At 39.2% G+C, this 14,144-nt stretch overlaps 1 protein-coding gene across 5 annotated transcripts in view; it reads left to right on the top strand.

The window, feature by feature from the left end:
- The window catches only part of GABPB1 (GA binding protein transcription factor subunit beta 1), a 79,950-nt gene that overhangs the window by 30,238 nt on the left and 35,568 nt on the right, over positions 1-14,144 (top strand). The gene's annotated exons all lie outside the window — the stretch shown is intronic.

Genomic DNA, 14,144 nt, shown 5'->3' with positions numbered 1-14,144 from the left:
AAAGAGTATGAACATTTAAAAAAACTTTAGATGCAGGGCTTCCCTGGTGGCTAGGTGGTTAAGAACCCGCCGGCCAATGCAGGGGACACGGGTTCGAGCCCTGGTCCGGGAAGATCCCACGTGCTGCGGAGCAACTAAGCCTGTGTGCCACAACTACTGAGCCTGCACTCTAGAGACCACAAGTCACTACTACTGAGCCCACGTGCCACAATTACTGAAGCCCGTGTGCTTAGAGCCCATACTCTGCAACAAGAGAAACCACCACAATGAGAAGCCGGCACACCACAACGAAGAGTAGCCCCCCACTTGCTGCAGCTAGAGAAAGCCCGCATGCAGCAATGAAGACCCAATGCATTCAAACATAAATAAATAAAATAAATAAATTTTTAAAAATTATACAAAAATAAATAAATAAAAACTTTAGATGCATACACAGTGCTAAATTTCTTGATGCAAAACTTTAGAAGAATTTTATTGGATTTATAATTGTACTCATTGAGCATAGGGGTGATATTGCAAATTTTATTCTAACTTTTTCTTTTTTTGGGCTGCATTGGGTCTTCGTTGCTACGCATGGGCTTTCTCTAGTTGCAGCGAGCGGGGTCTACTCTTTGTTGTGGTATGTGGGCTTCTCATTGCAGTGGCTTCTCTTGTTGCGGTGTGTGAGCTCTAGGGTGTGAGGGCTTCAGTTGTTGCAGCACGTGGGCTCAGTAGTTGTGGCACGCGGGGCCCTAGAGCATGCGAGCTTCAGTAGCTGCAGTGCGTGGGCTCAGTAGTTGTGGCACGCAGGCATGGTAGTTGTGGCTCATGGGGTCTAGAGCGCAGGCTCAGTGGTTGTGGCACATGTGCTTAGTTGCTCTGCAGCATATCGGATCTTCCCGGACCAGGGACTGAACCCCTGTCTCCTGCGTTGGCAGGCAAATTCTTTTTTTTTTTTTTTTTTTTTTGTCACTCTGCCACCATTCTACATTTTGCCTCTATGGGTTTTTTTTTTTTTTTTAACATCTTTATTGGAGTATAACTGCTTTACAATGGTGTGTCAGTTTCTGCTTTAAAACAAAGTGAATCGGTTATACATATACATATGTTCCCATATCTCTTCCCTCTTGCGTCTCTCTCCCTGCCACCCTCCCTATCCCACCCTTCCAGGCGGTCACAAAGCACCCAGCTGATCTACCTGTGCTATGCGGTTGCTTCCCACTAGCTATCTACCTTACGTTTGGTAGTGTATATATGTCCATGCCTCTCTCTCGCTTTGTCACAGCTCACCCTTCTCCCTCTCCATATCCTCAAGTCCGTTCTCTAGTAGGTCTGTGTCTTTATTCCTGTCTTACCCCTAGGTTCTTCATGACTTTTTTTTTTCTTAAATTCCATGTATATGTGTTAGCATACAGTATTTGTCTTTCTCTTTCTGACTTACTTCACTCTGTATGACAGTCTCTAGGTCTATCCACCTCATTACAAATAGCTCAATTTCGTTTTTTGATTCTATTTATGAGTAATATTCCATTGTATATATGTGCCACATCTTCTCTTTCCATTCATCCGATGATGCGCACTTAGGTTGTTTCCATCTCCGGGCTATTGTAAATAGAGCTGCAATGAACATTTTGGTACATGACTCTTTTTGAATTATGGTTTTCTCAGGGTATATGCCCAGTAATGGGATTGCTGGGTCATATGGTAGTTCTAATTTTAGTTTTTTAAGGAACCTCCATACTGTTCTCCATAGTGCCTGTACCAATTCACATTCCCACCAGCAGTGCAAGAGTCTTCCCTTTTATCCACACCCTCTCCAGCATTTATTGTTTTTAGATTTTTTGATGATGGCCATTCTGACTAGTGTGAGATGATATTTCATTGTAGTTTTGATTTGCATTTCTCTAATGATTACTGATGTTGAGCATTCTTTCATGTGTTTGTTGGCCATCTGTACATCTTCTTTGGAGAAATGTCTATGTAGGTCTTCTGCCCATTTTTGGATTGGGTTGTTTGTTTTTTTGTTATTGAGCTGCATGAGCTGCTTGTAAATTTTGGAAATTAATCCTTTGTCAGTTGCTTCATTTGCAAATATTTTCTCCCATTCTGAGGGTTGTCTTTTGGTCTTGTTTATGGTTTCCTTTGCCATGCAAAAGCTTTGAACTTTCATTAGGCCCCGTTTGTTTATTTTTGTTTTTATTTCCATTTCTCTAGGAGCTGGGTCAAAAAGGATCTTGCTGTGATTTATGTCATAAAGTGTTCTGCCTATGTTTTCCTCTAAGGGTTTGATAGTTTCTGGCCTTACATTTAGGTCTTTAATCCATTTTAAGCTTATTTTTGTGTATGGTGTTAGGGAGTGCTCTAATCTCATACTTTTACATGTACCTGTCCAGTTTTCCCAGCACCACTTATTGAAGAGGCTGTCCTTTCTCCACTGTACATTCCTGCCACCTTTATCAAAGATAAGGTGACCATATGTGTGTGGGTTTATCTCTGGGCTTTCTATCCTGTTCCATTGATCTATCTTTCTGTTTTTGTGCCAGTACCATAGTGTCTTGATTACTGTAGCTTTGTAGTATAGTCTGAAGTCAGGGAGCCTGATTCCTCCAGCTCCGTTTATCGTTCTCAAGATTGCTTTGGCTATTCGGGGTCTTTTGTGTTTCCATACGAATTGTGAAATTTTTTGTTCTAGTTCTGTGAAAAATGCCAGTGGTAGTTTGATAGGGATTGCATTGAATCTGTAGATTGCTTTGGGTAGTAGAGTCATTTTCACAATATTGATTCTTCCAATCCAAGAGCATGGTATATATCTCCATCTATATGTATCATCTTTAATTTCTTTTATCAGTGTCTTATAATTTTCTGCATACAGGTCTTTTGTCTCCTTAGGTAGGTTCATTCCTAGATATTGTATACTTTTTGTTGCAGTGGTAAATGGGAGTGTTTTCTTGATTTCACTTTCAGATTTTTCATCATTAGTGTATAGGCACGCCAGAGATTTCTGTGCATTAATTTTGTATCCTGCAACTTTACGAGATTCATTGATTAGCTCCAGTAGTTTTCTGGTAGCATCTTTAGGATTCTTTGTGTATAGTATTATGTCATCTGCAAACAGTGACAGCTTTACTTCTTCCTTTCCGATTTGGATTCCTTTTATTTCCTTTTCTTCTCTGACTGCTGTGGCTAAAACTTCCAAAACTATGTTGAATAAGAGTGGTGAGAGTGGGCAACCTTGTCTTGTTCCTGATCTTAGTGGAAATGCTTTCAGTTTTTCACCATTGAGGATGATGTTGGCTGTGTGTTTGTCATATGGCCTTTATTATGTTGAGGAAAGTTCTCTCTATGCCTACTTTCTGCAGGGTTTTTATCATAAATGGGTGTTGAATTTTGTCAAAAGCTTTCTCTGCCTCTATTGAGATGATCATATGGTTTTCTCCTTCAGTTTTTTAATATGGTTTATCACATTGATTGATTTGCGTATATTGAAGAATCTTTGCATTCCTGGAATAAACCCCACTTGATCATGGTGTATGATCCTTTTAATGTGCTGTTGGATTCTGTTTGCTAGTATTTTCTTGAGGATTTTTGCATCTGTGTTCATCAGTGATATTGGCCTGTAGTTTTCTTTCTTTGTGACATCCTTGTCTGGTTTTGGTATCAAGGTGATGGTGGCCTCGTAGAATGAATTTGGGAGTGTTCCTCCCTCTGCTAAATTTTGGAAGAGTTTGAGAAGGATAGGTGTTAGCTCTTCTCTAAAAGTTTGATAGAATTCGCCTGTGAAGCCATCTGGTCCTGGGCTTTTGTTTGTTGGAAGATTTTTAATCACAGTTTCAATTTCAGTGCTTGTGATTGGTCTGCTCATATTTTCTATTTCTTCCTGATTCAGTCTTGGCATGTTGTGCATTTCTAAGAATTTGTCCATTTCTTCCAGGTTGTCCATTTTATTGGCATAGAGTTGCTTTTAGTAATCTCTCATGATCGTTCGTATTTCTGCAGTGTCCGTTGTTACTTCTCCTTTTTCATTTCTAATTCTATTGATTTGAGTCTTCTCCCTTTTTTTCTTGATGAGTCTGGCTAATGGTTTATCAATTTTGTTTATCTTCTCAATGAACCAGCTTTTAGTTTTATTGATCTTTGGTATAGTTTCCTTCATTTCATTTTCATTATTTCTGATCTGATTTTTATGATTTCTCTCCTTCTGCTAACTTAGGGTTTTTTTTCGTTCTTCTTTCTCTAATTGCTTTAGGTGCAAGGTTAGGTTGTTTATTCGAGATGTTTCCTGTTTCTTAAGGTGGGCTTGTATTGCTATAAAGTTCCCTCTTAGAACTGCTTTTGCTGCGTCCCATAGGTTTTGGGTCGTCGTGTCTCCATTGTCACTTGTTTCTAGGTATTTTTTTATTTCCTCTTTGATTTCTTCAGTGATCACTTCGTTATTAAGTAGTGTATTATTTAGCCTCCATGTGTTTGTATTTTTTTACAGAATTTTTCCTGTAATTGATATGTAGTCTCATGGTGTTGTGGTCAGAAAAGATACTTCATACAATTTCAATTTTCTTAAAATTACTAAGGCTTGATTTCCTCTTTTATGGCTGTTAGTGTTTGCCTTATGTATTGAGGTGCTCCTATGTTGGGTGCTTGAATATTTACAATTGTTATATCTTCTTCTTGGATCGATCCCTTGATCATTATGTAGTGTCCCTCTTTGTATCTTCTAATAGTCTTTATTTTAAAGACTTTATTTTAAAGACTATGTTGTCTGATATGAGAATTGCTACTCCAGCTTTCTTTTGGTTTCCATTTGCATGGAATATCTTTTTCCATCCCCTTACTTTCAGTCTGTATGTGTCTCTAGGTCTTAAGTGGTCTCTTGTAGACAGCATATATATGGGTCTTGTATTTGTATCCATTCAGCCAATCTGTGTCTTTTGGTGGGAGCATTTAGTCCATTTACATTTAAGGTAATTATCAATATGTATGTTCCTATTCCCATTTTCTTAATTGTTTTGGGTTCGTTATTGTAGGTCTTTTCCTTCTCTTGTGTTTCTTGCCTAGAGAAGTTCCTTTAGCATTTGTTGTAAAGCTGGTTTGGTGGTGCTGAACTCTCTCAGCTTTTGCTTGTCTGTAAAGGTTTTAATTTCTCCATCAAATCTGAATGAGATCCTTGCTGGGTAGATTAATCCTGGTTGCAGGTTTTTCTCCTTCATCACTTTAAATATGTCCTGCCACTGGCATCTTGCTTGCAGGGTTTCTGCTGAAAGATCAGCTGGTAACCTTATGGGGATTCCCTTGTGTGTTATTTGTTGTTTTTCCCTTGCTGCTTTTAATATGCTTTCTGTGTATTTAATTTTTGACACTTTTTTTTTTTTTTTTTTTTGGTGGTACGCGGGCCTCCCACTGTTGTGGCCTCTCCCGTTGCGGAGCACAGGCTCTGGACGCGCAAGCTCAGTGGCCGTGGCCCAGGGGCACAGCCGCTCTGCGGCACGTGGGATTCTCCCAGCCTGGGGCACGAACCCGCGTCCCCTACATCAGCAGGTGGACTCCCAACCACTGCGCCACCAGGGAAGCCCTAATTTTTGACAATTTGATTAATATGTGTCTTGGTGTATTTCTCCTTGGATTTATCCTGTATGGGACTCTCTGTGCTTCTTGGACTTGATTAACTATTTCCTTTCCCATGTTTGGGAAGTTTTCAACTATAATCTCTTCAAATATTTTCTCAGTCCCTTTCTTTTTCTCTTCTTCTTCTGGAACCCCTATAATTCGAATGTTGGTGCGTTTAATGTTGTCCCAGAGGTCTCTGAGACTGTCCTCAGTTCTTTTCATTCTTTTTTTCTTTATTCTACTCTGCAGTAGTTATGTCCACTATTTTATCTTCCAGGTCACTTATCCATTCTTCTGCCTCAGTTATTCTGCTATTGATCCCATCTAGAGTATTTTTCATTTCATTTATTGTGTTGTTCATCGCTGCTTCTTTCATCTTTAGTTCTTCTAGGTCCTTGTTAAATGTTTCTTGTATTTTGTCTATTCTATTTCCAAGATTTTGGATCATCTTTATTATCGTTATTCTGAATTCTTTTTCAGGTAGACTGCCTATTTCCTCTTCATTTGTTAGGTCTGGTGGGTTTTTATCTTGCTCCTTCATCTGCAGTGTGTTTTTCTGTCTTCTCATTTTGCTTATCTTAATGTGTTTGGGGTCTCCTTTTTGCAGGCTGCAGTTTCGTAGTTCCCGTTGTTTTTGGTGTCTGTCCCCAGTGGCTAAAGTTGGTTCAGTGGGTTGTGTAGGCTTCCTGGTGGAGGGGACTAGTCCCTTGTTCTGGTGGATGAGGCTGGATCTTGTCTCTCTGATGGGCAGGTCCACGTCTGGTGGTGTGTTTTGGGGTGTCTGTGGACTTATTATGATTTTGGGCAGCCTCTCTGCTAATGGGTGGGGTTGTGTTCCTGTCTTGCTAGTTGTTTGGCACAGGATGTCCAGCACTGTAGCTTGCTGGTCGTTGAGTGAAGCTGGGTGCTGGTTTTGAGATGGAGATCTCTGGGAGATTTTTGCCATTTGATATTATGTGGAGCTGGGAGGTCTCTTGTGGACCAGTGTCCTGAAGTTGGCTCTCCCACCTCAGAGGCACAGCACTGACTCCTGGCTGCAGCAGCAAGAGCCTTTCATCCACACGGCTCAGAATAAAAGGGAGAAAAAGTAGAGATAAAGAATTAGTAGAAGTAGGAAGAAAGAAAAAGAAAGAAAAGGAAGGAAGGAAGAAGGAAAGAAGGAAAGAAGGGTGGGAGGAAGGAAGGAAGGAAGGAGGGAAGTAAGGAATAAAAAAAAGAAGGAAGATAAAGTAAAATAAAATAAAGTTATTAAATTAAAAAATAATTATTAAGAAAAAAATTTAAGAAAACAAACGGATTGATAGAACCTTAGGACAAATGCTGGAAGCAAAGCTATACAGACAAAATCTCATACAGAAGCATACACATACACACTCACAAAAAGGGGAAAAAGGGAAAAAATCATAAATCTTGCTCTCAAAGTCCACCTCCTCAGTTTGGGATGATTCATTGTCTAAAGGAGGGAAGGGAGGGAGGGAGGAAGGGAGGGAGGAAGGAAGGAAGGAAGGAAGGAAGGAAAAGTAAAATAAAATAAAGTTATTAAAATTAATTAGTAAGAAAAAAATTTTAAAAAAAAACGGACGGATAGAACCCTTGGACAAATGGTGGAAGCAAAGCTATACAGACAAAATCTCACACAGAAGCATACACATTCTCACAAAAAGAGGAAAAGGGGAAAAAAATCATAAATCTTGCTCTCAAAGTCCACCTCCTCAGTTTGGGATGATTCATTGTCTAAAGGAGGGAAGGGAGGGAGGGAGGGAGGAAGGGAGGAAGGGAGGAAGGAAAAGTAAAATAAAATAAAGTTATTAAAATTAATTAGTAAGAAAAAAATTTTAAAAAATACGGACGGATAGAACCCTTGGACAAATGGTGGAAGCAAAGCTATACAGACAAAATCTCACACAGAAGCATACACATACACACTCACAAAAAGAGGAAAAGGGGAACAAATCATAAATCTTGCTCTCAAAGTCCACCTCCTCAATTTGGGATGATTCGTTGTCTGTTCATGTATTCCACAGATGCAGGGTACATCAAGTTGATTGGGGAGTTTTAATCTACTGCTTCTGAGGCTGCTGGGAGAGATTTCCATTTTTCTTCTTTGCTCTTACAGCTCCCAGGGGCTCAGCTTTGGATTTGGCCCCGCCTCTGCGTGTAGGTCGCCGGAGGGCGTCTGTTTTTCGCTCAGACAGGACGGGGTTAAAGGAGCCGCTGATTCGGGGGCTCTGCCTCACTCAGGTGGGGGGGAGGGAGGGGCACTGCGTGCGGGGCGGGCCTGCGGCGGCAGAGGCCGGCGTGACTTTGCACCAGCCTGAGGCGCGCCGTGCGTTCTCCCGGGGAAGTTATCCCTGGATCCCGGGACCCTGGCAGCGGCGGGCTGCACAGGCTCCCTGGAAGGTAGGTGTGGATAGTGACCTGTGCTCACACAGAGGCTTCTTGGTGGCGGCAGCAGCAGCAGCCTTAGCGTCTCCTGCCCGTCTCTGGGGTCCGCGCTTTTAGCCGCGTCTTGCGCCCGTCTCTGGAGCTCCTTTAAGCAGCGCTCTTAATCCCCTCTCCTCGCGCACCAGGAAACAGAGGGAAGAAAATGTCTCTTGCCTCTTCGGCAGGTCCAGACTTCTCCCCGGACTCCGTCCCGGCTAGCTGTGGTGCACTGACCCCCTGCAGTCTGTGTTCATGCCGCCAACCCCAGTCCTCTCCCTGTGCTCTGACTGAAGCCCAAGCCTCAGCTCGCAGCCCCGCCCGCCCCGGCGGGTGAGCAGACAAGCCTCTCGGGCTGGTGAGTGCTGGTCGGCACCGATCCTCTGTACGGGAATCTCCCCGCTTTGCCCCCCGCACCCCTGTTGCTGCGCTCTCTTCCGCGGCTCCGAAGCTCCGCCCCCTGCCACTCGCAGTGTCCGCCCGCGAAGGGGCTTCCTGGTGAGAAGGGGCTTCCTGGTGTGTGGAAACCTTTCCTCCTTCACAGCTCCCTCCCACTGGTGCAGGTCCCTATTCTTTTTTCTCTGTTTTTTCTTTTGCCCTACCCAGGTACGTGGGGAGTTTCTTGCCTTTTGGGAGGTCTGAGGTCTTCTGCCAGCGTTCAGTAGTGTTCTGTAGGAGTTGTTCCACGTGTAGATGTACTTCTGGTGTATCTGTGGGGAGGAAGGTGATCTCTGCGTCTTACTCTTCCGCCATCTTCCCCTCGTCCGCCTCTATGGTTTTGCGGAAGGCCGATTCTTAACCACTGCGCCACCAGGGAAGTCCTATTCTAAAATTTTTAGTGAGACAAAGTTTGTCATTAAGAATTGTTATAGTAGGCTTAAATTTTCTAAGTGTTTTTATTCATATTATTTTTTTGAGTGCTAATAACAATTCGCATAGAACTAGTACTTTGTAGTCTTAGAGAGATTTTTCATGTCCAATAGATGCTATAATTCTCACAATAGCTCTTTGAACTATGAATTATAGAAAATCACAACAAAATAGACTTTAAACTTTGCAAATGTAATTATTGGTAGTAATTCCTGTTACCACTAGATGGCCCTCTCAGCATGTACTTTTGAGCAAAAGTAGCAAGTTTATAGACAGTTTGAATTTCCTCTATAGATCTTATTAAAAGACATTTTAATTGGAGTTAAAAATGGTTTATATCAGGTTATATGATAAGCTTTTTTAGAAGTAGTAAAGAAATTCAAGGTGGAATTTATTAGTGGGAGTTTTTTGGTTTTCTTCTCAAGAAGAACGGAGTGTTAAACTAAATGACATTCAGTACCATACACATTATATTTTCAGTAAGTATTTTAAACATTAATTAAAATTTATTGAATTTAATTAGACTTCTCCATATGCTTGTGGAAAAGTTATTTGCCACACCAAAAAAGCAACCTTTTCTGCTAAGCCTTTAACTGATCTTATGTAAATCCAACACTTTATCTCTGAGGATTTAATATAGAGGTAACGAACTAAGTAAACTGAGGGCTCGACATGGAACTATGGTCCCCTTGGTCAATTTTGTTGTCCTAACTCAATTGAGTTCCTCTAAGGGTCCGAATTATTCTACTATGATGTGCATGTTCCTGTCCAGTGAGAATCAGGAGTGAAATTGCTACAGTTTGGTATTTTTGTCATCTTAACTTTCACTAAATTTCTTGACAAGAAAATTAGAACATCTTTGATTTTGGTCTTACTTGATCTCACATGTATTTTCTTCCATTGATTTTCAATATTATTACCTCTATTGCTCTCTTTTATAATAAATATTTTGTATTGCCCATTTTACTAACTTGAAATGAAAATCATAGTTAATATTATCTATCTGCACAATTTCAACAAATCATTATGATGCCCTAATTTTAATGTAAAGGAGAAGTCGAAGGAAAGCAATTTATAATAAAATGTGTATTTCAATATGTAAGTACTGGAGCAGACTACACTAGATGAAACAAGAGGTAGTCAAATGCTTGCGCCTGTACATAGAATGACTATGAATCACTGTGAATGGGATAGCTGTGAAAGCTGATTATAATACATATTGGTGATTCAGATACCCAAGTGGCATTGGCATTGGTGACATGATTTTCCAAAATGGTGAAAAACTCTTAGTAAAGTTCTGAATAAAACAAAGAGATGCATTGTTGCAGTCTAGAAAATTTGGGGTGCATTAATATGTGGGAAAATTCATTTTGTTTACATATTAGTTAAGTTCTAGTCTTAGATATATTCAGTGGGACCTTTGAAAGTCAACAAGACATATGACAATTCTTTGCCATACCGGATTGTTTCCTGCATTGCTGGACCTCTAGTATCTCTGGCACTTGCCTTTTAATTGCTGGTAAAGTATTCATCCCATCCCTCTTCCCAGTAATCCCTAAAATGCCTCTATATAAATCCAGAGGATCCTCTAGGGGGCAGTGCTGCTAACATTGAGAACCACCAATTTAAAAGTATCTAGCTACATTAATCTAAACACCTGTATTTCTCATGGAATTTCAAAACCAAAGTAACTTAAGCATCCTAGGTCCTTAAATATGATGTTTTAAATAGTTAAGAAAATTGCAGAATTATGTAATAAGTTGATTTGTTCAAATGCATCATTGTTTTGTTGCAGTTCTTATAAGCAGATCAATATGTTTGCTATTTTAGGTCCCTAGTAGCCTCCATAGTCTTTATTTTTTCCACTCTTTCTGTTTAGTAAGTCAGTAGTATATAACTTTCTTTAATGTCACTGTTTACTTATTTAACAGTCACACAATTTGTCCCTTAAAAAAACCCCATTGTTTAAATTTGGAAGATATTACAGAAACTTTGTGAAATGGAGGCAAATTTTCCCATAATCATACCACCCTAACAACTGTTAATATTTTCAGTATTTTTTTCTGTATATGCATATTTTGACATTCAAAAATTAGTTTTGTGTCTTTTCACTCAACATGGCATAACTTTTTAATATTATTATATAACTTCAAAAATATTATTTTAAATTACTGCATCCTATTCTGTTAGGTTCCACAATTTAACTATTTTCCTACCTTTAGTTTGTTCACATTATAAAAACATACACACATATTTTTTATCTGTTTCAGTATTTTCATTTTTCCTTTAGGATAGGTCTTCAGAACTGGGGTCATTTATTAGGTCATTAGGATTAGGCTAATATTTAACAAAAGTTACATTTTTTTATAACTTCTGTTAAAATTGCAAATTGACTTTAAAAGTTATTTACTTCACATTTTTTGAGCATCAGTGATACTGAACATGTTTAGTGAATTATTTCTATTTTCTCTTTTAGAAAATGTGTGATCTGCCCTTTGACTATTGATCTGTTGGGTGCTTGGTGGTTTTTTTTGTTTGTTTTCTCTTTTCGAATCAGACCTTTTAAATAATATTTCAATGTTTCTTACACTCATTTTTATGCTATCTTTGATTTTAGTTTGATTATTTTATTTTTATTTTTATGAGACGACAGTTATCTACTTGTACAAGATAGTATGTGATATCAAGGAAAGAACGTGGGATGTGGAGTCAAGAAATCAGGGTTCTGGAAGGAGATATTTATAATACATATTACATCTGACAAAGCACTCATATCCAGAATGTATATAAGAATGCTTACAAATCATTAAGAAAAAGGCAGACAATCCAATTTCTAAAGAATGAGGAAAAGCCCTAAACCACCACTTCATAAAAGATATCCAGATATTTAAACCATCTGGCAGTATCTATGCTGAATGAATGCAGATTGATTTTATATTACTGTGTAAGACATATTTAAAAATGTGTATTTGGGGGAAATACTTCATTGTAAAACCAGGTTAATATTAAATTTTGGTCATCCAGACTATAGAACACTGTCTTTGTTAGTATGGCCAGTTTAGATTTTACTGTATTTCTGTAGAAGAGAGATCAGTTTTTTTTTTACCTTATTCTGCCTTTAGTAGGACATTATTATTTCTGATTCTTTGCCTATTGAATATGCTATTAATTTATATCCAGCTGGTACATATTCCCTAGGAAAAATCCTTCGTTAAAGAACAGTAATCTCTTGATTTTGGTGCTTTTAGTGGGATTAAGGAATATTTTGGGTTCCAGTGACTCCACCAATGTATGAATGAGAGAATGGGAGGAAAAAGGAAAGGAAATCAGACATTCAAGGGTGAAAACGTTGTGAATGTCACAAAAAGGCATAAAAGACCCCCCACATAAAACCCACAAGTGCATGTGGTTATTTTTCTTATTCTTCACCATAGGATATATTATGAATTATTTCTATTCTTACAAAGAGAACAACTATAAAAAATTCTTTCCTGTTTGGTGACAAATGCCTGTTTTGGACATGTACATCTCACCTAATCATTGTGTGAGCCTCCCAGTATTAACATCTGCTCCTGGTCACTCTTTATGTTTGGTTATTTCTGTGTTATGAAATCTACTAAAAAATACAATAATTTAAGCACAAACTTGTGTTCTTTTGGGGACATTTTTTAATCAACCTTTAATCAACCCTTTTAGATTTCCTAACACCTCTAATTATGTGATGCATTTTGTTCCTTTCTGGTATAAATAACCTCTCCAAGCTCTGTCAACATTCTTCTCACACACATACTCCTTTCCCCTCTTTTCTTGAGTAATTCCTGTTCATACCAGATTGGGATATACTAATCAACCTGACATTCCTCTCTTATAATTTATTTCCCCTCAACTCAAAGAGTATTCACTTTTTGAGACAAATTCATACCTGAGGCACATTTTTTCTTGTGTAAATTTCAGGGGTTCCATATCTTCCCATCCCCACAACCTTCAAATTCTACCTGTTTGCCTTTCTTTCAGATACATATAACATCATTGAATAGTCTTTCTGGATTTGGGAACTTTCTTCTTCTAGAAGTGTCATCTTTTGAATTTGAGCATTTCTGATACTTTCAAATCTTTCTTCTCCTATGTACTCCTGACATGATCTTTCCTTAACACATATTTCAATATTTCTTATTCAAGATGACACAAACACACATACACACACATGCACACACACACACCCATCCTAGGCTGTGACATTTTCAGATATCTTGTATTCAGGATGTGGGGCATACTTAATTTATACGTTCTTAGTGAGACACATACTCTATTGATAATACTGTTAGACTCTCTTTTCATTATTTTCATTGAATGTGAATTGTGCCTTTTTTTAAATAAATTAATTTTATTTATTTATTTGGCTGCATTGGGTCTTTTTTTCTTTATATTTATTTATTTTATTTATTACTTATTTTTGGCTGCATTGGGTCTTCATTGCTGCGTGCAAGCTTTCTCTAGTTGCGGTGAGCGGGGGCTACTCTTTGTTGCGGTGCGTGGGCTTCAGTAGTTGTGGCTCACAGGCTCCAGAGCGCAGGCTCGGTAGTTGTGGCACACGGGCTTAGTTGCTCCGCGGCATGTGGGATCTTCCCGGGCCAGGGCTTGAACCTGTGTTCCCTGCATTGGCAACAGATTCTTAACCACTGCGCCGCCAGGGAAGTCCCATGCATTGGGTCTTCATTGCGGTGCATGGGCTTCTCATTGCAGTGGCTTCTCTTGTTGCGGAGGCTTCAGTAGTTGTAGCACGCAGGCTCAGTAGTTGTGGCTTGCGAACTCTAGAGCGCAGGCTCAGTACTTGTGGTGCATGGGCTTAGTTGCTCTGTAGCACGTGGGGTCTTCCTGGACCAGGGCTCGAACCCATGTCCCCTGCATTGGCAGGTGGATTCTTAACCACTGCACCACCAGGGAAGCCCTGAATTGTGCCTTTTTCTGAAAGAACTTACATGCACATTGCCTGTATGAGGGTTGAAAATACTTATTTTCAAATTCTGAGCACATTCACTGTTGCTAAAAAAAGTTATGGTAGATTTATTTTAAATTTTGTACCACTTAAAGAGGATAATATATTTACCTTATTTCTATTTACATTTGTGAGAAAACTTTATTGCTGCAACTCCTCCAGTGAAAACAGTTTGTTGCTAGTTTTAAATTTTAGACAAGCTTTCTTTGCCACTTACCTCTTCTATTTTTTACCAGCTGTGTTCGGAGAATTCAAATTAATTTTATTATCCTAGTTA

The sequence above is a fragment of the Aethalodelphis obliquidens genome, unplaced genomic scaffold, assembly GCF_003676395.1.
Source record: "Aethalodelphis obliquidens isolate GAN/ISIS:26980383/991018 unplaced genomic scaffold, ASM367639v1 scaffold105, whole genome shotgun sequence".
In the NCBI taxonomy this organism is placed as follows: Eukaryota; Metazoa; Chordata; class Mammalia; order Artiodactyla; family Delphinidae; genus Aethalodelphis; species Aethalodelphis obliquidens.
The sequence above is the reverse complement of the archived record's forward strand: the minus strand, read 5'-3'. Positions and strand labels throughout refer to the sequence as shown.